We start from the raw sequence: 25,303 nt of genomic DNA, 5'->3' as shown, positions 1-25,303 counted from the left end.
TAGTTAGGTTCAGAGGGGCTGGCATCACCTCCATTCCTGCCAGTGATTCCGACTGACACATCACGGGTGGGAGTGGGGCTTGGGGCGTGGAACTAAGTTATATTCGCTGAATATAGTCAGGAGAAGGCTCAGGGCTTTTTGGCCCAGTGGTTCTTAGTCAAACCCAATCCAACCCATCCTGGAAAAGTGTCCATGGCTTCTGCTAGAGGCTGAGGCAGGGGAAGAACTGTCTGTTGCTGCTCCTGCTTGCAACTTCCTGCAGGGTGGAGAGTGGCTGCGGAGGTCTGCTTTGAGAAGGGCTGGAGACAGCTCTCTAACAGAGCCCTGATCCCAGTCAATGGGAATGTCAGGGGGCTGCAGTATAGCTGAGGCTGTTTGGGGATGGACAGGCCTGGGATTTGTCCCTGAATCTGCGAGGTGCAAGCTAACAAGGCAGTAGAAAGCATCCATCCCTTCTAAGGAATTTAGCTTCCAGCCATTGCACTGAAGACATTGGTTTGGGCATATCAGGTATGGGGGTGGGGTGGGGCACACCTTATAGTCCCAGCATTGGAAAGTGGAGGCAGAGGGGGGTCAGGGCTTCATGGGTAAGCTTGGGTTATCTGAGACTCTATTTTAAAAGGAGAGAGAGACACAGAGAGACACAGGGAGACACAGAGAGACAGAAACAGAGACAGAGAGAGAGGGAGAGAGGGAGGGAGAGAGAGAGGGAGAAAGAGAGGGGGAGAGAGAGAGAGGGAGAGAGGGAGGGAGAGAGAGAGGGAGAAAGAGAGGGGGAGAGAGAGTGAGAGAGAGAGTGAGAGAGATATTGATTGATTTCTGATAATGATGGGACAAGCAGAACCAAGCCTAGTCTGGTGGCTGGCAGTGGAAGAACACCCCTTTAATCATAGCACTTGAGAGGTAGAGGCAGGTGGATTTCAGTGAGCTCCAAGCCAGCCTGGTCTACAGAGTGAGTTTCAGGACTGCCAGGAAAACACAGAGAAATTCCTGTCTCTAACCACTGCCTCAAAAAATGTGGGGAGATGTCACCTCTAGTCCAGGGTCAAGGTCAGGTCTGGTGGGACACACTGGCTGTCCTCTTGCACTTTGCTTCTGGAATGCTGGGTGTCATGCCCCTCACAGTCTGGTATGGGGTCTGTGAGCTAGTGTGAGACCTGCGGTTGCTTACAAACACTCCAGCAAAAACCCCAAGTCTATAATCAAGGCAAGCAGATTGCTGCAACTTTGAAGCTACATCATGAAACCTAACTCCAAAAACAGACAGACAGACAGACAAAATTCCCCCGCCACCAAACAACAAAATGAATACTCCAAGCAAATAGGGAGAGAAAAAGAAAAAATGGCAGAAAAAATCATGAGAAACTATATTTTGTGTTTGTTATGTTTTAAGACAGGGTTCTTCTGTATAGCCCCGGCTGTCCTGGAACTTGCTCTGTAGATCAAGGTTGCCTCACACTCAGAGATCTGCCTGCTTCTGCCACACTGAGTGCTGGGATTAAAGGCATGTTTATACCTTTTTTTTTTTTTTTGGTTCTTTTTTTCGGAGCTGGGGACCGAACCCAGGGCCTTGCGCTTCCTAGGTAAGCGCTCTACCACTGAGCTAAATCCCCAGCCCCATGTTTATACCTTTATGATTGTGATTATGCTTTGCTCAGAGATAAAATTAGTATATATTACAATATATAATATATATAATAGTATGGGGATGTATATGTGGCTGAGTGTATATCTGTGCACTCTGAGTGTGCAGGAGACTGCAGAGGTCAAAAGAAAGTGTCCCTTAGGCATGGGGTTAGAGGCAGTTGTGAGCTGTCCTGTGGGTGCTTTAACTACCGAGGCATCTCCCCAGCTCCAGGAGGGGAGGCTTGAGGACCAGCATATCTAGACAATAGGCTGTAGAATTAATTAATTATATTGCTTTGAATATGTGTAGATACAGAAATGGTCAAAATTTAAAATGTCTCAATAATTAGAATTTAGCATAAATCCATGAGGTAAAAATAATCCATCTGCATGAAAAGATGGGAGAAGGTAACCCTCTTCCCTGCCCCCACATGCAGCCCCTTTCTAAGGCTAAACTCTCATGACACCCACTTCCAGAGCCTTCCAAAGGTTGACCTTGTGTATGCCTTTAATTCCAGCCCTCTGTAGGCAGAGGCAGGTGAATCTCTGAGTTCAAGGCCAGCCTGGTCTACAAACTGAGCTCCAGGTCAGCCAGGGTTGTTACATAGAGAAATCTGTCTTGAATAACCAAATTAATTAATTAACTAAAAATAAAAAATAAAAATTATGGAGCAGGGTATGATGGTGTGCGACTACATGTAGCTCCAGTATTTGGAAGGTTAAGGCAGAGAGAAAATTGTAATGCAGGACTTTAAGACCAGGATGGGCAACAAAGTGAGATGTGGATTTAATTTAAAAATTCACACACACACACACACACACACACACACACACGATTCCAGGATAGCATCACAACAGTCCACACCTGGATGTCCTTACCCCTGGTCACCTCCTCCAGGCCTCATCCCCACTGGAGAGATACTTCCTACAAGCCTACATCATACATCTGCCGCCTGTTTTAAAACAGATGCATATGGGCTGGAGAGAAAGCTCAGTGGTTAGGAGTTCTTGTTGCTTTCCCAGAGGTCAGGAGTTTGGTTCCCAGCATCCACATCAGGTGACTCACAGCATCTTGTAACTCCAGTTCCAGGGGATCTGATACCCTTTTCTGGCCTCCTTAGATACCTGAACACACCCCCCCACACACACACACACCACGCTTACATATTCACACATGCATATACACCATATAAACAAACAAACGAACGAACGAACAATCTTAAAATAAAATAGCTGGGCTGGAGAGTGGCAGTGGCTCAGAACTCAGGCTTCTTTTCCAGAGGAACCGAGTTCGATTCCCAGCACCCACAGGGTGGCTCACAACTCTCTGTAACTCAAGTTCCAAGGAATTCAGCACCATCCTCTGGCCTCTGAATGCACCAGGCATGTCCGTGGTGCATGTGCACACATGCACACAAAACGCCGATACACACGGAATAAAATTTTTAAAAAATCAAAGTCAAGTCCCCAGCTCCGAAAAAAAAGAACCAAAAAAAAAAAAAAAAAATCAAAGTCAAACAGCCCCAGAAGCCCTGTGCTCCTTAGCCCATCTGCTCTCTGTCCGCTGATCTTTCTGTTTTCCAAACTTGTACCGTTGAAAACAATGACTGGCCTTGTCCGTGGCAGTTTGCGGCCACTGAGGCACATCTCTGGGACTATTTCTGAGTGGGAGTGTGAGGTCAGAGAGACTCTTCCTGTGTCATTTGTACACATACTGGCAAAAGGCTTTGCAGCATCTCCTCTAACTGGGGTTCTTTGAGACTCAGAGGCAGGCCAGAGGCCCATCCCAGGAGGTACTGAGGCTACATTGCCAGACGCTGAGCCCAGGCAACCTTCCTAAACTCCTACCTGGATTCCTGAGTGTCTGGGTTCCCAATGTCCAGGACCCACCCTGTGGCCTTCTGCCTCTGAGGCATCTTTCGGGTAAACAAGCCATTCCCCATGCCTTGATGCAGGGTGATGCCACCCACCCCAGGAGGTCTGTTTCTAGAGAAGGAGTTTATCACAAGAGGAGGCCCCTGGGAAGCTATGTCAGGCCTCCCTGGCTCTGTGACCTCGTCCAGTTCCCAGCTTCCCCTGGGATACCTTTATAAACAACACCGCCATTCTGAGACATCCTTGGAAGCCTGCAGCGGGCTGCTTGGAGACAACCAGGCAACAGAGCTGGGTTACTTAGGGGAGAGAATGGGTGGGTGGGACGGATGACAGCAGCTTATTCAGGGATGGATGGTCTCCCTGCTGCAGGGCGGTGCCCCCTCCCTGCACCCATTATTCCCAGTGTCCAGGGCCTGGGATTTTGTACTGAGTCCCAGTAGAGAGTCACTTGGAGCCTTGCCTGAGAGCAGCTGGGGCCGGGCACTTTTGCATGTTCCAAAGGACCTTGGGATATATGCTGGCTCGGGAACCCTGGAGGGGATGGGGATGAGGATGAATATCATGTCCGAGAGAGAACCTTCCAGGGCTGAAAGTAACCACCATTCTTTTTCTGTTCACTGGTGCATTGGGACAGCTGTTGCTGAAGGGATTTATACTTTCTTAACCTCAGAATGATATCAGGGTAGGTGTGGCTACTTCACAGGTGTGGAAATGACAAGATAAGCCACTTGCCTGAAGCCACACAGATAAGTGGGAGAAACCGACTGAAAACCCCGACCTGTTTTCCTGCAGACGACTGAACCCTCTCAGACTGCCAGAGCTGGCAGGGCCCTTGCAAATGACTGCTTCAATTCAAGCTGGCCTAGAAAGCTGGGTCTCCTTGCTTGGCCCAGGGCTGTCCTCTTTGCTTTTCCAGTACCCTGGTCCCACCCCTCCCTTGCAGGAACCAGTTGCTTAGGGATGACCAATCAGCTTGCTCATGTCTCTTCCACAGGTGCTGGGGTCAGGCATGAGGAAGGTGCTTGAAGAACAATGCTATAAAGTTGGCAGGGCTGCACCTCAGCTATTTAACATGGCCGGCACTCTAGGCTACAGGCGTGAAACTCTAAATTCCAGGCATGGTGACTCTTGCCTGTAATCCCAGCAATGTGGAAAAAGACTCTGGAGGACCTGGGCTTCAAGGGCATCCTAAGCTACACAGGGAGTTTGAAGCCAGCCAGGCCTCCCTAAGACCCTATCTCAAAAACAAAAGCCAAACTGAAAACAGAAAAGAAAGAGGCAGAAGAAAGTATTTAGTTTGAGTCTTGGTTTTTTGTTTTTTGTTTTTGTTTTTTGTTTTTTCTTTTTTTCGGAGCTGGGGACCGAACCCAGGGCCTTGCATTTGCTAGGCAAGCACTCTACCGCTGAGCTAAATCCCCAACCCGAGTCTTGGTTTTTAAGCGTTCTGAAGGTTTGAGGGTTTGAGTCTTGTCTCAGTTTGGGTTTTATTGCTGTGAAGAGACCATGGCGACTCTTACAAAGGAAAACATTTTCATTGGGGCTGGGTTACAGTCTCGGAGGTTCAGTCCATTATCATCATGTCAGGAAGCATGGCAGTGCGCAGGCAGACATGGTGCTGGAGAAGGAGCGGAGAGCTCTACATCTTAATCCACAGGCAGCAGAAAGAGACTGTGTATCAAATACTGGGTGTAGCTTGAGCATAGGAGACCTCAAAGCCCGCCCCCACAGTGACGCACTCCCTCCAAGGCCACTCCCACTCCAACAAGACCATATTGCCTAATAGTGCCTCACCCTATGGGCCAAGCATTGAAGCACTCAAGTCTATGGGGGTCATACCTATTCAAACCACCACAGGGCTGTACTTTAGTAGTAGGGTCTTGCTACATAAGGCCCCAGGTTCTACCTCCAACACCAGCAAAAGAAAAAAAATGGCTTGAATTTAAACTTTGAACAGTTTGAACTCGGGGGTGGGTTGTGGTGTGAGTGCGAATCCTAGAGATTCTAAGCTGTAAGTTCTTGAAAGTTCCTATGGTCTAGGGGCTGTGCTCGGGTCCCACAGCCTGACAGGGTAGGCATGAGGCAGAATCCAAGGCAGACAGTTCTGGTTAGTGTACTAGAGAGTGACCCGAGGAGAGCTGGGCTTCTAAACTCAGCCAGAGAAGCCCTCTACCCTGGCAGGTTCAGGGCTGGGTCCCCAGTGCTCTGATGGCGGCTGTCACCAGTAAGCATTGGCACCCCTTACATCCTTTAGGTGGTCCGAGGAAGCAAGAACTGCTGGGGACTTGTGGGGACAGGGAGCCACCTCTCCAGGTGGTGTGGCACACAGTAGGACTCACCTAGGGGTGGGATCCTGAGGCAAAGCAATGGGCCTGGGAGGTCAATCCAGGAGCTGGAACCCTCCGGGTTGGGAGTTAATTCTTCCAGAGGTCACCAGGCTCGGGGGAAGCTGTTGACACCCGATCTGGAGTACTGTGACAGTCCTGAAGTCACCAAGAGCAAGGCCAGGCTGTCTGCATCCTCTGTGTCCTGTGACCCCAGACTTGCGGGGCATGATGGGAGCTGAGAGGAGCTGTGAGGCCTGCGTCTTATTCCTTGTCAAGTATCATCTTTGCTTTGGATTCAGTGCCTCTGCCTTCCGGACAGTCGTTTGTGCCTGTCAGAAAATAACTTGTGGCTTGAGTGTTCCCATGAGGGAGGCCGGGTTCCCACAGCTTCTGCTGAAGGACTGGATTTGAGAGGCCTCTCTCAAGAGCACTGAAGCCTGGCTAGGGCTGAGCAGTCCTGGGACCCCACAAGCGACACGGCCAAGATGTATTTGCAGCAACAGCAGCGGCTGCGGCTGGCTAACGCTGTACTGAGGTGGGGGTGCTCTCTTTGTTCTATATGCATTTTTATTTAGGTTCATGTATACACACATACACATGTAGACACACGTGTACACATGCACACACATGCTCTCACAGTACATGCACACACAGAGGCACAGACATGCATGCACACATACCCACACTCGCACTGGAACCTTAGACACACACACAATCCCTTCCTCAGATCCCTGCAGAGGAGAACCACAAGCCTTCACTGTGCAGACATGTTCAACACAAACACATCTGTACAGGGTACCCCATTCCTTAGGCCTGTGTAGGGTACTGAAGGTGTGGGATTGCATCCTGAACACTCTGTTTTCTCAGGTTTTGTTCTGTGACCCTTGGGTCCTTTCTCAGCTGGCACTGTAGAAACTTCTACAGCATTTGAGAGGGTCCAGTCTGGCTCAGCTAGAAAAGTCGCGTCTTGATCCTTGATTTCTACTGAGACAGGGTGTCTGCTCATGGTGCTCTTGGCTGCTCTGTGGCTTCTCTCCCCGTCTCAGAAACAAGCGGGGTGACTCTGGCCCTCAGGGCCTGACATTATTAGTTCTTGTGGCTTGCAGGACTTCCCTGTCCCAGCCCAAAGCCAGGACTGCAGAGCAGGGGCTTATGTGGGCCTGAGATGTGTATCCCTGAGATGTGTATGGGCCTGAGTCTCTGTATCCCTGTTCCTGAGGCCACTTCACTGGCTGTTGGCTAGCGTTAGAAGGAGTGTGATTACAGCTGTTCTTGTGGGCCACCACAGAGGGCTTCTCTGCTGGATTCAACAATGGCAGAGATGTTCGTGAAGAGTGCATCTTCTCTCACTGAAGATGGGCCAGGCATATGCTGGGGACCAGAGACAGGTCACACATGCTCTGACCCTCCAAGCTCTGTCCTTAGTCAGGGATCCCACAGTCAGGGATCTAGTTTCTTCTGAGCAGTGCATGTTTGTGTATGTACATGTTCTGGTTTGTGTATGTGTGCATTCTATATCATGTGTTTGCACGTGCCTGGCTATGCATGCTCTGAGTGAAACCTGTCCTCAGGCCTGCAGGGGACCCATTTGGAACTTGATTGGATGGGACATGGAGCTGTGACAAAGGAGTGAGGAGGACCACTGTGCCCAAGGATAGATCCTGACAACATGCCACACACTGTACTTGGGTCTCAGGTCCCTAGCTCAGTGACTCCTCAAACAAGCCTGCCCAGATCCTGGATCCAGAGCTCCTGAGAGCCCACCACTGGAGGTGTTGGGTAGGGGTAGTAGGGTCGCTCCTCTTTTTTAAAAAAATTTATTAAGATTTATTTATCATATATAAGTACACTGTAGCTGTCTTCAGACCCACTAGAAGAGGGAATCAGTGTGAGCTACCATGTGGTTGCTGGGAATTGACCTCTGGAAGAGCAGTCAATGCTTTTAACCGCTGAGCTATCTCTCCAGGATGGGCCGCTCTCCTTAAAAAGACAGAGAGTTGCAGCTTTCCTAGGCCAAACATCGAGCTGACCACCTGCTCTTTAAGGGGCTCATCCATGGACATCTACCTGGAGAGGCTGAAGTCCGGAGGCTGCAGACCGTCTCTACCTAAGCTCAAGTGGCACAGGAGAAATCAATCCTGTTTCTGGAGTCCAGATATTCCGCTGGATCTGCAGAAGCAGAAAAGGGAAGCCCGGGGCTACAGATTTACAGTGGCCCTGGAGTAGGGGAGGGGGTGTGGCGTTTTTCTCCAGCCAAGGAGGCTGGAAGTCCTCCTAGGGTATTTTCCAGAAGTAGCCTAGCAGACAAGGGAAGGGGAACTTGCTTCTCCCGCAGGTCCCTCTATCCACGAGTTTTCCTCCGGGCGCAGGGCGAGCGGACGCAGGAAGCTGGCCCGGAACCCGGCCCTCCGGGAGCCGCGACTGAGTTGGAGGGTGGGGGTGGGAGGGTTGTGTCTATCTGACCCTGGCCGGGTGAGTGTATCTTTAAGTCCGCGCCCCCTCCCGGTGGGCGGAGGCCGAAGCTGCGGTGGGCCGGACCGGGAACCGAGTAACCGCGCCCGCTCGGGCGTGGGGCGGGGGGAATCCGGACTCGGGGCGGGGCTCCGGGGGTGATCCTGGCCTCGGTGGCCGCGGGCTGGCCGGGTCTGCACCGTCTGGACACCGCGGGAGCTGCCTCCGCCCCCGGATGGGCTGGGAGAGTGGGCGGAGCCATTTGGAGCCCGCGCGAGTCGTGCCCGCAGCCCGCCTCGGCGCCGGCAGTCCCCGGCCGCAGAGCGCGACGCTCCCCTGGAGCTGCGGCTGCCAGGTAAGCACGCGTGGGCCGCGCCGAGGAAGGATCGGGGTCCCTTGGTCTTGGGAGGAGGCGTCTGAGCCACCCAGGCCTGCCCCAGGCCGGCGCCAGCACGCTCTCTCAAAGCCGGAGCTGCGCCCGGGTCGTGCGCAGGTCGATCCCGGACTCAGCTCCTGTACTCTGGCTTCCCTCGGAGTGGGGGACAACGTGGACTGGCGACACCCGCTCTTCATTGCCAGGCCTGAGAGCCCTCCTGGCCAGCTGGGCTTCCAAAGAAGTTAGGAAACATAGCTGGGTTGCGATCCCGGCATGGGGTCCCCAGACTTATCTGAGGGGCCCTTGAGGCCCAGGGGCGAGGGAGCAAACTCAGGGGCCTGGCAGGCACAGGCTTTGATTCGCCGCTCGGTTTGGTCTCATTTGAGGCGGGGTCTCCTTGGTGTGAGCGTGGGTGTGCATGCAGCCTGTGTACATTCATGTGACTGTGGATGTGCGGTGTCTGTGTCCATTTGTCCTCTTATCAAGCTTCAGAGGACCCCCCCCCCAAAAAAAAGACATAGACTTATTAGAAAAGGTAGTGTTCAGGGGACTGACTTCCAGTTTCTTGTCGTGGCTAGGATGCTCATGTTTTGGAAATCAGACCCAACAAAAGCCTGGTTGGGGCAAGCTTGAGGTATCTCTCCTTCCAGCTAGGGCCGGTCCTTGGCTGCCCACAACCAGTGTCAGAGCACCTGTGAGATGTGGGCTCGGGGCCATGCACAGACAGTGTGGGAAGTGGGAAGATTTGGAAAGGCTCTGTCCTCATGTGGCTCCGCCCTGCAAGGGAACACAAGAGAGAAACACTTGGGCCAGTTCTCTGATAGAGAGTTTGATACCAGCCCTGGGCTGGTAGCCGGAGAAGAAAATGCCAGGAGGCTCCTCATGGGAATTGCAAAACACCGGTGTGGCAAGGGTACTGACTGGGGTGACCTGAGACTTTACAGATAGCTGTGTTTCAACGTCCCGGTGCAGGCAACCCCACCCTCCTCATTAGCATTACTAATCCGGACCCCTTTGCATCTCGCGGAGTTGGGGGTGGGGTGGGCAACATGCGTAGGAGGGCTGGCTAGGACTTCCTGCTTCTGTGTGTCCACCCCACTCCCATATTTTGTTTGCTTTGGGGGTGAGGGGAGTCCAAACACCCATTTGTTTTCTCCGGTCAGATGGAGCACAGGTCTGGGGCTGCCGACGTTTGAACTAGCCTTACTGGAGGAAGCCTTACTTCCCTTTTGAAGAGCCTCCATCGTGGGGGCTGGAGGGGAGGGGTGGGAGGCACTGGCCAGACGCGGTTTCCTGTGAGGGCAGACAGGCCTGAGGTAGCCCACTTAGCTCCGGTCACTGGTGTTGGAGTGGACAGCGTGGGGCTACTCTGACCCTACTCTGAGGCTCTGTCGTATTGGGGACTCTGCTCCGTCTCTCTCTATTGTTCCCGATACTTTGGAGGAGTTGGGAGTGTATCTTCCGTCCAAGGTTTTGGGCACTGTTCTAGTGGGAGCTAACCAGGCACAGGAGGGAGCGCCATGTGGGTGGAGCATGAGCTCATATTCAGGTGGGCAGACACAGGGAAGAACTGAACGTATTTACCTGAGAACAGGCACAGAACCGGGTGGGCTGGCATCCCAGGAGGGTAGACATGTGAGGGGACAGGTGTTTGTGAGCCTGTGAAAGAGGACTAGAGCAGCCACAGACACTTATAGACAGGCTTGTGTTCCTGGCATTGCAGTTCGCTTGGGCGGCAGGTGTGTAAGTGGGCAGACAGGTGGACTCACAGAACAGACATGCATATAAACTGACACCGGGTCTCATGGTTCTCAAGTACTAGATAGCCGTGGAGCCAGTTGTGCCCCGCCTCTGGTGGGTGGGGCACAAATACTGGTTAGAGGCACCTGCCAGTCAAGGCTAGGGTCTGGATAGCTGTGGATGCTGAGACACAGTCCCAGGTGAATGTTGCTGTGGTTACCGCAGCTGAGCCAGACACCGTCTTGTTCAGCGTGGAGGGACAGGTACTCGGTATGGCTTCCTTCCTTCCTCATGTATCCCAGGCTAGCTTTGAACTTACTAGGTAGCCAAGGGATAGCCTTAGACTCCCGATGCTCCTGTCTCTACCTCCTGGGTACTAAGGTTACAAGCACGCTCCACCACACCCAGTTTATAGGGTACTGGGGATAGAACCCAGACCTCATGGATGTTGGCAAACACTCTACCAACAGTAGCCCCAGCCCCAATGTATTTCTAGTCCATGTTGGGGATGATTAAGAGGGTCCCAGAGAGCTCGGCGGTCTGTTTTAGTCTGAAGGCATGCAATCTCCTGCCCTCTCTGTTACTGGGCTGAGTGTCTGCCTGGGGCGCCAGCAGAAGCTTCTTCAGCCTTTGATGCCATCCTTTTGTGTCCCCAGGACTTCTGTGAACCCTCATGCCACTTTGTGCCACTGTGCGCACACTGCTCGGCTCTGAAGTTTCCTGCTGAACTTCCCTAAGCCCTTGAGCCTTAGGTACTTGTCTCTGTATACCAGCGGGAGGTATCTGGGATGAGAGCTATCTCCCTCTGGCGTGGACAGAGCAGAGTCTCCCACATTCTGGCTGTGCTCATGTCGCCTCTGCCCAGCCTGGCACCTTTGGAGCCAACCCTGACCCTGATACAGCTTGACACCAAATGCTCTTGTGACCTTCCACAGTCGTCACTGTAGCAGTTACCTCATTCTTAACCCCAGCTCCCTGGAGGGTTAAATGGAAGACAGTTCATATCAAGTTAGTGACTTTCCAACAGTCCGCAGGGCTGCGACCAGGACGGCCCGGAGTCTCTTTGGCAGCCAGGTGTTTGGCTGGGATCCTGGGCAAATCGGAACATGTAGACACCATACATCTCTTTGTTGGGAGTGACAGCCCCCTCTGTCCTCTCTCTCTCTGCCCGGAGCCCCTCCTTGTCCTGGGGTCCTCTGAAAGGGTCAGGAAGTGGCAGGCAGGGCGTGTGGAAGCTTGGGCTTTCTGCCTGCTGGGCCTCTGGGAGGGGAGCCAGTGGTTCGCTAAGAATAGCCCCAAATCATGGCTCTGGCCTCCCGGTGGGCAGCGCTGCCTCTCCCTGCCTCTCCCACAGCAAGGCATTTGGAGACAGGCTTTGCATATTTCCTGTGGCCAGCATGGCATGGGGATGGGCCTGGGACCTGGGAGCTAGCTGCAGGGTCTTGACTGCAGCTGGCTTGGCGACATTGTCCAGTCAGGCCTTTGTCTGGGACTTGGTAAAGAAAAAGTGAGCAGCATCCTTGTTGGAGGAGAGCTTCCCCCATGGCGTGTCCTGACCGCTCCACCCCTGTTCGGCTACTGTAGCAGACCCTCAGATCTGTATTCCTGTCCTAGCTCTGTGACCCTCCTTAACATCTCTGTGCCTTATTTTCCTATGTAACAGGGTAGGGAGAAGGATTCCCCTGTAAGAGTGTCCAAGAACGAAAGGCCAGTGTGTATGGAGATGGCTGGGGACTGTCTAGCTCACAGGATGTTCTAGGGAGACAGTGGGTGCCACAGCCATCTTTAGGATTTCATTCTAGTGATTGTGTTATGTTGAATGGGGACGAGGACCCAATGGCATTTTGATTTGGGTTCTTCTGTGCGGGTTCCATCCAAAGCACAGAGGCTGCAGCAGTCAGATATGTGGCTCAGTTGGTAAAGTTGGGTCTCATGCAAGCACATGCGTGAGTTCCATCACTAAAACCCACCAAAGAGGGGCTGGAGAGATGGCTCAGCGGTTAAGAGCACTGACTGCTCTTCCAAAGGTCCTGAGTTCAATTCCCAGCAACCACATGGTGGCTCACAACCATCTGTAATGAGATCTGGGGTCATCTTCTGGCCTTCAGGCACATATGCAGACAGAAAGCTGTATGATGTATACATAATAAATAAATAAGTTAAAAAAAAACCCACCAAAGAGCTGACACAGTCTTGCGTAGTGCTGGGGAGAAGGAGCCGAGAATTCTGAGGCTCCCTGGTCAGAATGAGAACCAGGTTTAGCGAGACACAGTCTCCCAAAAAAAAAACACAAATAGGAAGTGATTCAGGAAGACACTGGTGTCAACCTCCAGCCTCCACGCCTGGCCATGCATGTATATACACTCACGTGCACACACACCGATGTGCACACACATCAGATAGGAAGCAAGCAAGACACAACCATGAATTACGCTGCACTCCCCCGTGTGCTGCCTGGGGTTGGAGCTGGAGGACTTAAGTAGGCTTGGCAAAGGTTAGGTGATTTATCCCAGCACAGGGGCTGGTGGGGCAGAGGTGGGGTAGCCCCAGATCTTTATATGTTTCCTGTGGACTTTTCTGTGGCACAAGCGTCCAGTCTGGCCTGGAGCTAGGGCAACTCTGCAGCAGACATGTGGTGTCTGGGCTCCCTGTGTGCCTGTGGCCTTTGGGAACTGGGTAGGCCACTGGAGAGACTCTGGGCTTCCAGCAGTTCCTAAAGAAGAGAGGACTGGGGAATGGATGGCCTGGAGTCTTGGAGAAATGGGTCTCTAGAGGCAGAATGGTGAGTGTCCTGAAGTGGCCTGCGACTCGTGTTCTGTTCACCCCGCCCCCCCACCTGCCTCCGCTTCCCTTCCTCAGTAGAGGACAGGGACACCGGGTGTTTTGGAAGATTCTCTTTGGAAAGCGCCGAGGGGAATTTCCTCTATTTTTCCTTTCCCTGGACTTAGAGTCTCCGCTCCCCCACAACTGAGTTAACTCAGTTCTGCTGGTCACTAAGTAGCTCTTAAATTAACACTCGTAGTAGCAGAGCCCTTGGACCGTTCTGCCTCCTTCCCAGGGTTGGTCCCCCACCAGTGCCTTGCTCTGGTGGTGGGACCTGGAAGACCTTCAAACCAGCCATGGTTGGGCTATACGGGCTAGCCTTGGCTTGCTCTGCCTTCCAGGTTCTGTGCCTGTCCTGGTACCCATGGGGTCGGGAGCAGGGGCTCCTGGGTCTTTGCAACTTCCTGTGTGTGTGGCTCAGCCTGACTCCCCCACGGCTTGTCAGTAAACAAGCATCCATGGCAGAGGGCTATCTCGGGACATCAGTTCCTGGGCTGTAGAGAAGTGTAAATCAGACCTCGCCTCGGTGGGCTCTGATGGGCTTCAGCTTGGGTGTGGTCTGGTTGTTTGCCACCTGCACTGTAGAATGAGTGAATCGTTTTTCTCTGCCGGCCAGCACACATACACGCACACACGCATGTGTCACTGTACAGGGGCACGCATGTCGAGTTCAGGAAGTAACCTCGGATGCTGTTCTTGGGGTGTTCTTCCCCAGGCTGCACCCACCTTGGTATTTCTGTTGTTTTTGTTTTTCGAGACAGTGTTTCAGCTGTGGCTGTCTTGGACTCCCTTTGTAGACCACACTGACCTCAAACTCACAGAGATCCACCTGCCTCTGTCTCTCTAGTGCTGGGATTAAAGGCATGCATGGAGTTTCCCAAGACAGGTGACTGGTCAGTGAGCCCCAGGAATCTAGGGGTAAACACCACACACCACCAAGCTCCGCTTTTTACCTGGCTTCTGAGGCTCCAACTCAGTTCCCGTGCTTGTAAGGAAAGAGCTTTACTGGTGAGCTCTCTCTCTCTGTTCTTGCCTTTTGTGTTTATATCTGTAGTCTCCACCCCGCTCACATCACATCGAGTGTGTGCGTGTGCGTGTGCGAGAGAGAGAGAGAGACAGAGACAGAGACAGAGACAGAGACAGAGAGAATGAGAATCAGAGGAAAACCATGGGTGTTGTTGGTCTTTGGATTCTGCTCTGTTTGAGGCAGGGTCTCTTTGTTGAGTAGCAGGTGCCCTCCTCTCAGGAGGGCTGGAATTACAGATACACATTGCTCTGTCTGGCTTTTGCGTGGTTCTGGGGATTCAAACTCAGGCCCTCATGCCTACGGGCCAACCACTTTACCATTTGAGCTATCCCTCTAGCCTCTGTTTCGTCTGTTTGTTTTTGTCTTGTTCATTTGTTTTTGTTTTGTTTGTTTGTTTGTGTTTTTGAGGCAGAGTCTCACTTACTAGTTCCAGCTTGGAACTCAATAGCTGCCCAGACTGACTGTTCCTGCCTGGGCAATCCTCCTGTCTCATTCTTCCAAGTCCTGGGATTATAGGCATTTGCTACCATGCCAGCCAAGTGTGTGTGTGTGTGTGTGTGTGTGTGTGTGTGTGTGTGTGTATGTATGTTTGTGTGTATGTGTGTGTATGTATGTGTGGTGTGTGTGTGTATGTGTGTATGTGTGTGTATGTGTGTATGTGTTTGTATGTGTGTATGTGTATGTGTGTATGTTTATGTGTATGTATATGTTTGTGTGTATGTGTGTGTATGTGTGTGTGTATGTGTGTATGTGTTTGTATGTGTGTATGTGTATCTGTGTATGTTTATGTGTATGTATATGTTTGTGTGTATGTGTGTATGTATATATGTGTGTATGTGTGTATGTTTATGTGTATGTATATGTTTGTATGCTTGTGTGTATGTATTGTGTGTATGTTTGTATATATGTGTGTATGTGTGTATGTTTATGTGTATGTATATGTTTGTATGCTTGTGTGTATGTATTGTGTGTATGTGTGTATGTTTGTGTATATATGTGTGTGTATATGTGTGTGTATGTGTGTATGTTTGTGTGTGTATATATGTGTGTGTGTGTGTATGTGTGTGTGTTATTATTATTTTTTGGTGATAATCGAGATGGCACAGGGGTAAAGGTGCTTGTTTCAAGCCTGACTGAGCATTAGAATATTAGAATAGGGATTGGGGATTTAGCTCAGCGGTAGAGTGCTTGCCTAGCGAGCGCAAGGCCCTGGGTTCGGTCCCCAGCTCCGAAAAAAAGAAAAAAAAAGAATATTAGAATAGAAGCCTGTAAACACTGCTTGGTGGTGAACCCTGCCTGCCCTTTGTCTGTGAAGTATTACTAGAAGGAATACAGCTCTGCAGAGGGCAACTAGTTGGGTATACGGAAGAGCCTTGTGGTCTGCAAGGAGGAAGAGCAGGTGTGGGGTCTGTGAGGAGGAGGAGGAGGAGCAGGTGTGGGGTCTGTGGGGAGGAGGAGCAGGTGTGAGGTCTGTGGGGAGGAGGAGCAGCTGTGGGGTCTGTGGGGAGGAGGAGCAGCTGTGGGGTCTGTGGGGAGGAGGAGCAGGTGTGGGATCTGTGGGGAGGAGGAGCAGGTGTGGGGTCTGCAGGGAGGAGGAGCAGGTGCGGGAGGTTTTCTGGAAACCCCAGAAACTGCTTAGCCAGCTCTTCTAGGAGTGCTTGGTTGGGGCATCCACAGTGCAGGAATGCTCTCTGGCATGTGTGTGGGTGGAGGGCTGGGCCTGCCTGCACCTCTGTAGGAAGGGGCCCTGCTGGCATAGATGTCACTACCAAATCTCTGACAGTCAGTTCTGGGCACTCGGAAGCTCAATGGTCTCTTCCTCCATGATGATATCTTACATAGTAAACACAGCCCTTGCCCTTCCGACTGTGCATGCTTCTCCTAATTTAATAATTCAGTTTAGTGTCTTTTTTTTTTTTTCTTTTCTTTTCTTTTTTTCGGAGCTGGGGACCGAACCCAGCAGTTTAGTGTCTTAATGCTATCGGGTGAAGTACTTTTCAACCCTGATTGGGGGTTTGGAATGACCGTCCAGGTACCGCCACCTGCTTAATCACTGCCTGCTTATATGGGGTTGACTTGTAATTTAGGGACACCAAATGGGAATGGGAGGGAACTGTCACTGAGGAACCCACAGCCTGGCCCTGCTTAACCTACAGTTTTGAGATAGAACCCTTCCTTCCCTCCCTTCTTCCCTTCCTCCTCTGTCTGCCTGTCTGCCTGCCTGCCTGCCTTCCTTCCTTCCTTCCTTCCTTCCCTCCTTCCTTCCTTCCTTCCTTTGTTTCCATAAGCTCAGGCTGGCCCAAAACTTACTGTGACCCTCCTATCTCCAAGTGCTGAGATCCTAGGCATGTGCTGCCACACCGGGCCTGAGGCTGATTCACACAGTTCAGCAGCTTCTGTTTAATATTCCCAGATGGCGTACCTGTCACCGGGGTCTAATCATGTAGCATTTTCATGAACCCTCAAAGACACCCTGTACTATTAATAGTGTCTACAGCCCGGTCCATGAGTCCATTCTCCGTCTTTATAGATCTCCTGATTGTGGACACTTCGTATATCAGCAGACATACCATCTGTGTGTTTTTGTAGATTGATACCCCGTCCCCCCTCAGGACAGAGTCAGGGGCTAGAGAGATGGCTCAGCGGTTAAGATCAAATCCCAGCAACCACTGGTAGCTCACAACCATCTGTAATGGGATCTGATGCCCTCTTCTGGTGTGTCTGAAGACAGCGACAGTGCACTCATTTAAATATAATAATACATAAATCTCTTTAAAAAAGACAGTGTGTATATCAGGCTGGCTTTGGTTTAGTATGTAGCGGAGGGTGACTCCTTATTCTCCAGCCTCAACCTTTCAGGAGCTGGGCTTACAGGCCAGGACCACCTTGTTCAGTTTATGCTGCCCCGGAGACCAACCCGGGGCTTCATGTCTGCAAAGTAAACATTCTACCGACCGAGCTCCAGCAGCCCAGCCCCAGATTTCCTTTCAAAGAGAGAGAAGAGCACTTGCTGGTTAGCGTTACTCATATTAAAGTGTAACTTACTCATGCATAATAAATCTAAACACTTCAGAATCCAGGCCTTTCTTAACCAGGAGGCACACATGAGAAGCTTTGAGTAGGGCTGGTTGGTAGAGCACTTGCATGCACCAAGCCTTGGGTTCCATCCCAAGCACACATCTAAGAAAGCAGGACTCCAAAGGAAGCCAGCCGTGGGCAGCGAGCCCTGATGCTGTGGTGTAGTAGGGTCAGTCCCAGAGGTTCCCCATGCTGGGCGGAGGCAGAGCCCTGGGGTCCTGGCCTCTCCAGCTACACTGCTTCTACCTATACCGTGGGCAGATGGTGTATATCAGTGGCTTGGGGCTGGGTGTATGGATGTGGTATCCAGACCTCCCAGTTAAGCCCGGTTGCCTGTGAGTGAGTCCGCATGTCTGTCTCAGTAGGTCACCCTTGCCTCCTGGCAGGCTGCTTTGTTGGCTTGCCGATAAGGGCAGAAGAAAGGCGCTATTGAAGTTGTGTGTAGTGGCTCTTCAGCCTACTTCTTGTGGGAGTCAGGACTTGGCACGGCAGCAATGGGCTTAGCCCAGGACATACAGATGTTCTCCGCCCCACCGTGGTCCAGTCTGTTTGGAAACTCGACCTTCCCAGTCAGGCACAGCCATGCTCCTGTGGGGGTGTGGTGGCTTAGTTCTCCCTCCTCACTTGGAGCCACAGTCTTCCTTTGTGCTGCGTGCGATGCTGTGGCCTTCCTGGGAAAGGAATTGAGCTGTAAACGTGGGAACAAACCCCAGCCCAGATTCCACATCAGTACAAAGTGGTCTTTTTTTTTTTTTTAAAGATTTAGTTATTTATTGTATATAAATAAGTACACTGTAGCTTCAAAAGAGGGCATCAGATCTCATTACAGACGGTTGTGAGCCACCATGTGGTTGCTAGGATTTGAACTCAGGACCTCTGGAAGAGCAGTCAGTGCTCTTAACCACTGAGCCATCCCTCCAGGGCCTCCCTCTCCTCCCCCCACTTTTTAATGTTTATGAGGGTTTACTATGCACCATGTGAGTTTCTGGAGCTCATCAAGGTCAGAAAGGGCACTGGATCCATGGAACTGTAGGTACAGAAGGTTACGAGCTGCCATGTGAGTGCTGGAAATCAAATCTGAGTCCTCTGAAAGAGTAGCCACAAACTGCGTCCCTGTGTTCCTGGGGTGGACGAGTGCCTTGTGTCTAACCTGTGGACGTTGGGATAAAGGTATCTTCTGCCTTCTAAGGACCAGAAGTGCTCACCTCTCTGTTCTCTCTGTCTGTCTGCCTAGTACCTCAGGCTGGACTCAGACTTACTCTGTAGCAGAGGCTGGCCTTGGATTCCTGATGCTCCTCCTGTCTCTAGCTGCCCAGTTCTGGATGTTACGTGGTGGTAAGAAATGACCGAAGGTTTTGTGCAGGCTAGGCAAACAGTATGCCAACTGTGCCATATCCCCAACCCTGCTGGAACAACCTCATTTTCTTGTCTATTCTTTTTTTTTTCTTTTTTTCGGAACTGGGGACTGAACCCAGGGCCTTGAGTTTGCTAGGCAAGCGCTCTACCACCGAGCTAAATCCCTAACCCCTCAACCTCATTTTCTTTACCGGAAACTCTGTGCCAACCAGACACCCTCTCTTCAGTCCCTGGAAGCCACTGTCCAGCTTCCTGGCTCTGTGATGAACTGCTTTGGGAACGACAGGGGGATGACAAGACGTAGAGCCACACAGTGCCCCTCCTCATGTTTCTGGTTTACTCAAACACCACAGTGTCCAAAGGGTGACATGTGGCAGCACCTGCCAGAATTTCCTTCTTTTCTGGGCCATAATTGTTCTCCTTGTTTTGTTTGTGAGAGAGTCTTGTTACGTAGTTCAGGCTGGCCTTGAACCAAGGACCCTCCTGTCTCCGCTGCCATGGAACTATTCTTTTAATTTTTATTTTATTTATTTATTTTTTTTGGTTCTTTTTTTCGGAGCTGGGGACGGAACCCAGGGCCTTGCGCTTCCTAGGCAAGCGCTCTACCACTGAGCTAAATCCCCAACCCCCTCAAACCCGGGTCTTAACTGCTGAGCCATGTCTCCAGCCCACGTTTCACATTTGAGTCTTTTTTTTTTTTTAAATTAATTTTTATTTACATGAGTACATTGTAGCTGTCTTCAGACACACCAGAAGAGGGCATCAGATCTCATTACAGATGGTTGTGAGCCACCATGTGGTTGCTGGAAATTGAACTCAGGACCTCTGGAAGAGCAGTCAGTGCTCTAACCACTGAGCCATCTCTGCAGCTCCACATTTGAGTCTTGAGTGAGGAGCCAGTACCAGGGAAGAGGGTGACAGCTGCCGTTACTTCCTTCCCTGTGTGCCACCCCTTCCCTGTATGCACTCTCCTGCCAGTGTCACCCAACAGGAGAGAGCCTGGTCAGAGAAGTTCATAACGCAGCCGTGGTCACACCACTGAGCACGGTTGGCCAATGGACCACATAGTTACTGACCCCAAAGCAAGCTTTTAGGTTCCTGCCTGGAGTCCTTTTTGTCACCTCTGCCATCTGTACATGGATCCTTTGGGGACCCAGGCCTGTCTTTCCAGGCCCAGGTACCCCTACTCATGCAGCTGCTGTGGAAATCCCTTCTATGCAGCCGCCTCAGCTCCAGGCAGGGGCCTGCAGGCAGACGGTCCTCAGAGCCCCCCAGCTAGCAGGGAAGCCCAGCCCAGAATGGCTGTAACGCAGGATGTCCCTCTTGGCAGGACTTTCCCTGAACAAACAGTGCCAAGAGCTTCAGGATGGTGAGGACAGATAAACAGGAAGAGGAGAAGAAACCAAATCGCCATCTTCCCATGTTGCCTGGCGCCCCTCCCTGCTGATCTCTTGGCCCAGAGTTAGGAAGGGCAGAGAGAGGCCCTGGGGAGTGGGCTTAGCCTATCAGCTGGGTATCGGTATACCTTGGAATCCTGAAGAAATAGGCTCTTACCAGTCAAAGGATGAGCCTGCCGGCAAGGGTGAGAGGAAGCAGGCAAAATGCCCACGTTTCCTTCTTTATGTCCTGTTATGCAGGCCGCCACTAGAGCGGTGGCCCAGATAGAGGGTGGAATGATCTAGTCAAGAAAACCCTCAGAGGGGTTGGGGATTTAGCTCAGTGGTAGAGCGCTTGCCTAGGAAGCGCAAGGCCCTGGGTTCGGTCCCCAGCTCCGAAAAATAGAACCAAAAAAAAAAAAAAAAAAAAAAGAAAACCCTCAGAGATGTGCCCAGCTGCTGGGGTCTTAGCGAATTCCAGGTGTAGTTAAGTTAACAGCCTGAGATAACCATCCCTGTGCATGGCTGCTTTGCCTGAATGTGTGTCTGTTGGCGGGGGTGGGCGGCCAGAAGAGAACGTGAGATCCCCTGGGACTGGAGTTACAGACTTGAGCTGATATGTGGGTGCTGGGAATCGAATCCTGGTCCCCTGGAAGAGCTGTCAGTGCTCTTAACCTCGGAGCAATCTGTCTAACCCCAGGTAGCATTATTTTTGTCTGAGAGACTCTGACCCAGAAGCACAGAGTGCTTTGGTCCAGGCTGCTAGGTGCTGATGCTGGAGTCTAGGTGCCAGACCTAGCCTAGGCTGCCGTTGCTATGGGAGTTCCTTTCTCTTTTCTTAGAGCTGATGGGGTAGGATCATGAGGGGTCAAGCCTCAGGCTCTCCATTCCAGGGAAATTTCGAATCCTTGTGAGGGCGCCTTTCCACATGCTTCCTTTGCTAACTTAGGCTGTGGCCATGCTTCCATGACACCTCACGTACAGAGTGACAGCTGACATCTTGGGTACAGAGCCCAAGGTACTTGGGGTCCCCATCCAACACCTTCTATTCTAGTCCCAGGTACCATGTGATTCCTGGGAGGTTCTAGACAATGCTGAACGTACGTGTGTGTGTGTGTGTGTGTGTGTGTGTGTGTGTGTGTGTGTGTGTGTGTGTGTGTGGTCTCCTTGGAAACAATATTTCTTTTCAGGCTCAGTTCTCTTGCCTTCTTCAGAAGCCTTCCCTGATGGGTAGTTAACATCTCCTGCAGCTCAGGGTAGCAGGAGACATGCTGGAGTCTTTGGCCCTTCTGAGCCTCTGTTTCCTCATCTGTGAATTGGGATGATTAGGTGTCAGGGAGAGGAGAAAGCCTGAACTTTCTTCCTCCAGCTTGTGTGGAGCTGGCCGGGACTTGGAGAAACTTGGCTTTCTCAGGGTTAAGTCCCTTCCGTACCAGAGACGGAAGCAAAGAGGACAGAGTGTGAAATGAAATCACTTCCCTGCCCAGGGGGCTGCCCTGTGCCTGGCTTTTGCAGTAAACCCTATTTCCTCCTCTGTTTCCATGTGTCCGCACACTCCCAGCTCCCATGACCCCATGGGTCACTAGCAGGTGGGGGCTCCCGATGGAATGCTGGCCCGTCTTTCATCCGGCGAGTTCACTTCCTTTCTGAATAAGCCGTCCACCTTTCCTGCCTGGAATTCCATCAGTGGGGTCCAAGAAGCTGTGTAACTGAGGTCCAGGCCAGTGGTGTGAGGTGAGGAAGCTTCATGGCTGCCGTGTGTCTAGTTTCTTCTGAGAAGCCCGGGCTGCCTTTGTGAACGAGAGTACTGACCTGGACGGGGCAGCGCAGAATGACCCCATTTAACCCTCATTACCCTGCAGGAAATGGGGTGCAGAGAAGTCAGGGCATGGCCAGGCCTCTGGAGCAGGACAGCGCTGGCAGGGAACCCAAATCTTGCTGACTTTCAAGGTCCTGGTTTTTCCTACAGGAAGGTGTTTATGAGCCTGTCCATGGGGTTCAAGGGCGGACCCGCTTCTGGGGGAGGTACCAGCATGTCCTTGGGTATAAAGTTGATAGTGAATTGTGGCTTCTTGTCCCCATGGCCTTACTGGATATGTGGTAGGAGAAATGGAAAAAGTAAGAAAATAAATGAAACAAAACAGAAACGCCGGGGCAGACTTTGCGTTTGAATACATGACGTCAAGTGTTCATTCCCAAGCACCACAAACCCAAACCAAACCAATTCAGCCAACCAAGTAACCCTCAAGAAAAGTCAGACATGATAAGAAGTATTTGGAAAGACGAGAAAACCACCTGGGTATCCCCGCCCCCAGATACTGCGCTCACCACGAGCGAGCATTTGCGAACTGTTTCCTCGCAGACGTGTGCTGTGTGTGTGCTCAGCTGGAGTGGCATTGTTTCAGTTTTCCAAGGCCTTTTTATGTCTGGCCCAGGGGAAGTTGGCCGGGTGTCCATTTCTGGTTTTGCATTCAGTGGGCTGTGATCTGCTGTTTGGTTCAAGTGTGTGGAGAAGGCCCATCGACCCATCAATTCCTGGGTGGAATGAGATGTGTTAGTCCACTGGGGATACTTTTCTTTGATACTAGGATATCACCAGCAGTTGATTCTATTTATTTATTTTAGATCGGGTCTCACTGTGTAGCACTGGTCGCCTGGATACGTAGACCAGCCTACATCGGCTGGAAGTCACAAGCAAGCTATGGCGTGGGCCCAGAGGTTAGAGGGTGAATTTTTGGACTTGGTTCTTTCTACCTTCTGGGTCCTGGGAACCGAACTTAGTTATCAGGTTTGGTGTCAGGTGCCTTTACCCCATGAGACCTTTCGTTGGCCCAGGAGCAGATTTTAGAAGCGAGCAGAGTGTTTGGAAACATTAGTGACCTTTCTTTGTTACTTTTTTTTTTTTTTTTTGGTTCTTTTTTTCAGAGCTGGGGACCGAACCCAGGGCCTTGCGCTTCCTAGGCAAGCGCTCTACCACTGAGCTAAATCCCCAACCCCTCTTTGTTACATTTTGAATGGCCTTTCTGTGAGTGACTTTGTAATATCAGGTGCAGGCCATTGGGGAAATCCTGGCTTTTACTAGGCAAGAAGAGCCCCTAGAAGAGAAGAACCACCCCCAGTCAGGGTTCCTCTGTTGCTTCAAACAAGAGACAGCCACCTGCTGGGATTAAAGGTCAACACTATCACATCTGGCAGATCTTGTAGCCCAGGCTGGCCTTGAATTCCCTGTGTAACCAAGAATGGCCTTGAACTTCTGATCCTCCTGGCCCCACGTTGCAAGTTCCAGACCTGTAACTTGTACCACCGTACACGATTTTCCTGGCACTGGGGATTGAACCCGGGACCTTGTGCATGCTAGGCGAGCGCACTACTGACTGAGCTAGATCCTCGCCTTTTGTATTACTGTTACTGTTGCACTTATCACTTAGATAGTCTTTATGCCTTGAGATTTTGGACCCAAAAAGCCAGTTTGACTGTGACTCCTAACCAGCCTGGTACAGCGTTCCTTCAGACCCCTCTCACACTGGGGTGGGTGGCTGAACTGGGTCGGCACAGATCCCGAAAAGCTGCAGTTCTGGGTAATTTCAGTGCCTCACTGAGGACACTCGTAGATGACTCAGGTGTGTTTTTGTCCCAGTGAGATCATGTCTACGGGGAACACAGGCTAGCCCACGTGGGACACTGCCTCACCACCTGCCATGGCTGTGACATTTTTCCCACCCTGGCTTTTGTACCACAATATACCATTCCAAAAGCATCGTGCGGTCACACGTGTCTCCGACTAGGTGACCTGGGATGAAGATGCTGGAGACCTGGGACCTTGAGCGGCAGTGCCTACAGAACTGCAGTGCTGCGGTAGCTGCAGGCCTCTGCTCAGTGTCTGTGCTATGTCGGGGACTGCAGCACATCACCTGGTCCTTTTTCTCCGCCCTTCAAGTTTACCAGTGTCCATCTCAGTACCAGTGCAGATGTTTCTTGCCTGTGCGGTGTGTCTGTGTGGAAGTCAGAGGTCAGCACTAGGTGACTGTCTTTCTCAACTGTTCTCATGGATTGAGGGCAGTCTGGCTGGCTAGCAAGCCTCAGGGATCTGTGTCTCAGTTTGTGTCCCTGGTGCCAGGATAAAAAGTGCACAGGGTTTTTTATGTGGATGCTGGGCATTGAACTCAGGTCCTCTTTTTTTTTTTTTTAAAGATTTATTTTATTTATTTCATGTATAAGAGTACACTGTCGCTCTCTTCAGACACACTAGAAGAGGACATCAGACACCATTATAGATGGTTGTGAGCCACCATGTGGTTGCTGGGAATTGAACTCAGGACCTCTGGAAGAGCAGTCAGTGCTCTTAACCACTGAGCCATCTCTCCAGTCCCAGGTCCTCTTGAGTGTTGACCCTTGAGCTGTCTCCCCAACTCATCTGTCTTATCTCGTCTCCAGCCCACCCAGCTAGACCACATTATGCTGTCTGGTGTTAAAATTTTGTTATTTGGTTACTTGGGGTGATGCAAAAATGTAATCTCAGCTTGTAGGAGGTGGAGGCAGGAAGATTGGGAGGCTAAGCCCATCTTTGGGTACATAGTATGTTCAAGGATAGCCTGGGCTACACAAGACCTTGTCTTTAAGACAAAACAGATCAGAACAAAACAAACAAACAAAAAGCCCAAAACAAAACCAGGGGCTGGAGAGATGGCTCAGTGGTTAAGAGCACTGACTGCTCTTCCAGAGGTCCTGAGTTCAATTCCCAGCAACCACATGGTGGCTCACAACCATCTGTAGTGGGATCTGATGCCCTCTTCTTGCATGCAGGTGTACATGCAGATAGAGGCTCATTTACATAAAATGAGTAAATGAATCTTAAAAACCAGTCAGGTCAGAGGAGATGATCAGCAGGTAATTAAAAGGTTTGCCATTGTAGATGTGAGGTGAGGATTTTGAGTCCCTGGCACCATTGCACCATTGTTGGGTGGCCAGACTGGCTTTTTGGAAAACAGAGTTATGGAGTCCCTGGGAAAAAATGTTGACTAAGTAGACTGGTCAAATCAAGAGCTCTGGGTTCAACTGACAGATCCTGAGCCAATGAATACACTGGAAGGTAATTGAGGAAAATAACTGATGTCAGTCAGTGTCTGCTTCAGGTCCCTGGATACACACACACACACACACACACACACACACACACACACACACACCGGAAAGATAGACACATCAGAAAAGGACATCAGATCCCATTACAGATGGTTGTGAGCCACCATGT

The 25,303-nt window shown here is 51.2% G+C and overlaps 1 protein-coding gene across 6 annotated transcripts in view; it reads left to right on the top strand.

The window, feature by feature from the left end:
- Positions 1-8,526: 8,526 nt before the first annotated feature.
- Positions 8,527-25,303, top strand: part of Pald1 (phosphatase domain containing, paladin 1) — a 64,904-nt gene continuing 48,127 nt past the window's right edge. For all 6 annotated transcript variants that reach the window (XR_015644664.1, XR_015644665.1, XM_087597213.1 and 3 more), the window contains exon 1: positions 8,527-8,631. The gene's annotated coding sequence lies outside the window, so the exon portion shown is untranslated. The remainder of the gene's footprint in view (positions 8,632-25,303) is intronic.

This window comes from Rattus norvegicus, chromosome 20 (genome assembly GCF_021556685.1).
Source record: "Rattus norvegicus strain SHRSP/BbbUtx chromosome 20, alternate assembly SHRSP_T2T, whole genome shotgun sequence".
Lineage (NCBI taxonomy): Eukaryota > Metazoa > Chordata > Mammalia > Rodentia > Muridae > Rattus > Rattus norvegicus.
This window is presented reverse-complemented; position numbering and strand designations above follow the sequence as displayed.